Raw genomic sequence first — 2487 nt, forward strand, 5'->3', positions numbered from 1 at the left:
GAAGCAGTCACAGATTTCGGGCGCGGTCCCCGTGAGGGAGAGATGAACCCTGACCTCGGGAGGCCCTCCATCCCGTAACCTCCGAGCGCCGGGAGCCCTGCTGCTGCTTGCACACGGTGGCCCCACAGCGCTCGCTGCGCACGGTTCTGATGTCCACGTCCACCTCCCGGATGGGCACCGGCACACGGCGCCGTCCCAGCGACAGAGGAGGGGACGCCGGGTCCCAGGGTCCGGCGAGCAGGTGGCGGCGCAGGTGCGATGGGTGCTCCCACCGGAACGCCTTCCCGGTGGAGCTCACGGCGCGGCCATGCAGATGGGAGGCCGAGGCGGCTCTACACCGGGCCCTCTCCCAGGACACGGGGCCGCGCGGCCCGTCCACATCCCGCCCCCGACGAGTATTACACGTACTGCCTCTCGCCTTTTTAAAGGTAGGTCTTGAGCTTTCCGAGGAGCCGGCTCCCTCCTTATCCCCGCCCCCAAATATCCTTCCGGGAGGTTACCGGTGACCTTTCGGAGAGCGGGGAGGAGGCACCTAGCAGCCACCCGCCCCTCCCTCCCGCCGGGTAGAAAGCTGGCTTTTCCACCCGAGATTCCAGCGCGGCTCTCACCTGCCCACCAGCCGCCGCGCCTCGCTAGGCCGCCGCCACCAGCGGGCCCCAGAGGTTGGGCCTCACACGGAAGCAGCCACTGGTCCAGGCCACCCGCGCCCAGCTCCGGGAGACGGAGCATGCGCAGCTCTGCGACTACCCCGGGCCCGCCTCGATTCCTCTCTCCGGGTTTTAGTGAAGTTCTCAGCCAAGAAAGCCGTGGCCTTGGCCGGAAAGAATGGGGGGGAGGGGGCGGGTTTATTAGCGTCACTTTCAAGGGGCGGGGCTTATTCAGCATCAATCTCAGCAAATTGGTGAAATTGAAAAATTTAAATATCGAATCAAATTGGCGCAGTACCTTCTTTATGGCGTGTGGTTAAGAGGCACTTACTGAATGAATAAACAAAGTAGTAAACGGTTCTCAGTGGCTTCCAGGCCTCCCTGATGTGGCCAATCACGAAGCTCCCGATTCTGTCGTTCAGAGCCAATTGCCCGCCTTCTTGTACGGCTGCCTTGAAAACCAGGAGAAAAGGATTTTATCACCATTTCTGTGGATTGGGTGGGAAAGCGGGCATGCGCAGTGCGAGCCGGTCGCACTGCAGCCGCTTCTACCCTCATCCCTTCCTATGGGGGCTTTAGAGACGTTGCGGGTGTTGCTTTTCAGTTTACCAAAACTTTTACCTCTCTACCATCCTAAGGAAATTATGTTTATGGTTATTTTAAAGTGTATCCCGCATTGTAAAAGCCACCTTTGCTTTCAAACCTGTCTTCTCTATAATCTTCCCCAATCGATTCCGAAGAATCTTTCCATCCTTGAGCGTCCGGTGCCGGGAAACACTCTACCATAGAAATGTCCCCCGCTTTTTTTCCCCCCAATCACTTCCGCTAGCAAGCGCAGTAGGTAACCGTGATTCATCACCTGCCAATCATTCACAGCAGTCGCAGGCTCTAAATAGCCCGCCTTTGCCGCCGTTTTTGTTTTGGTCTGTGCTTGAAAGCCGCGAGATCGTGAGCGGAGGCCATGTTTCTTTTGGGCAGATTCCTCGCGATACCGAGGCTCATCGACCAGTGCCTCGCCGCCATCTTAGGTCCTGGCTCTGGCTTCAAGCCCACCGCGCGGCTGCGCAGACCGTGTTTTAGGGGCGGTGGCAGCGTTCCCTGTCGCGTGGGGAGACCCTGGGAGGAGAAAGTTCCCCGAAGCGGGAGTCTCCAGAGCTTCTGAAGGTTGATTCAGAGCCCGCTGCCTCTGTAGTCTGAGTTCCCCAAACCAGATCCTCCTTCACGAGTGACCCTGGACAGTAACAAAAGCAATAAAAGCCCGAACCCACACCCTGCCACCATCGTAGGTAAGAACCTGGAACTCCGGACAACCTGAGATGTTACGTCACTTGAACTGTTTGTCCCTTTCTTCCCATTTTTTTTTTTCTTTCTGAATCCTTCTCCCTGTGCTTCCACCTCTCTTTATTGTGTTCAAAGAGCTAAAATGATGTTAAACATAAGGGTGCGTGCGGGAAGCCTGGACTTTAAAATTGGAAGTATTAGTCTGGAATTTTTTTTTTTTTAGGACAAAATGGACTATAATAAGTGGGTCAGTTATTTGTGGCAAATATCTATATGTGCAAATATAGCCCCCTTCCCAAACGTTTTTGGGTTGTGACATAAATACAGGTTGTACATGTTCATTCATTCATTCATTCATTCATTCATTTCATACATTTGTTGAGTACCGTAAAAATGCTGTAGTAAGCTGAAAATAACATTTTCTTTCATGGCGTTTACATTCCGTCAACCTTGACCGCTACTGGGTTGGGGCAAGAATAGTACAGCTATAACCTAGGACAGTGGTTCTCAACCTTGGCTGCACATTAGAATCACCTGGGAATCTTTTAAATCCTGATTC

At 54.2% G+C, this 2487-nt stretch overlaps 2 protein-coding genes and 1 long non-coding RNA gene across 7 annotated transcripts in view; 1 reads left to right on the forward strand and 2 right to left on the reverse strand.

Annotated features, from left to right (window-relative positions):
- Positions 1-763, reverse strand: part of MKKS (McKusick-Kaufman syndrome) — a 23168-nt gene extending 22405 nt beyond the window's left edge. For 2 of the 5 annotated variants that reach the window (XM_023753183.1, XM_014455114.2), the window contains exon 1: positions 585-736. The gene's annotated coding sequence lies outside the window, so the exon portion shown is untranslated. Of the gene's footprint in view, positions 1-79; positions 312-584 lie in introns of those variants that run through there. The other 3 variants (XM_014455113.2, XM_014455116.2, XM_014455115.2) reach the window with 3 other exon arrangements.
- A 135-nt stretch (positions 764-898) lies between these two features.
- On the reverse strand, positions 899-1599 carry LOC111825843. The gene is made up of 2 exons (XR_002829037.1): positions 1507-1599; positions 899-1099 (listed from the first exon to the last, which is right to left on the reverse strand). It is a non-coding gene; the product is annotated as an uncharacterized LOC111825843 (long non-coding RNA).
- A 117-nt stretch (positions 1600-1716) lies between these two features.
- SLX4IP (SLX4 interacting protein) overlaps positions 1717-2487 on the forward strand; it is a 183194-nt gene continuing 182423 nt past the window's right edge. The window contains exon 1 of the mRNA XM_006087958.3: positions 1717-1933. The gene's annotated coding sequence lies outside the window, so the exon portion shown is untranslated. The remainder of the gene's footprint in view (positions 1934-2487) is intronic.

This window comes from Myotis lucifugus, unplaced genomic scaffold (genome assembly GCF_000147115.1).
Source record: "Myotis lucifugus unplaced genomic scaffold, Myoluc2.0 scaffold_42, whole genome shotgun sequence".
In the NCBI taxonomy this organism is placed as follows: domain Eukaryota; kingdom Metazoa; phylum Chordata; class Mammalia; order Chiroptera; family Vespertilionidae; genus Myotis; species Myotis lucifugus.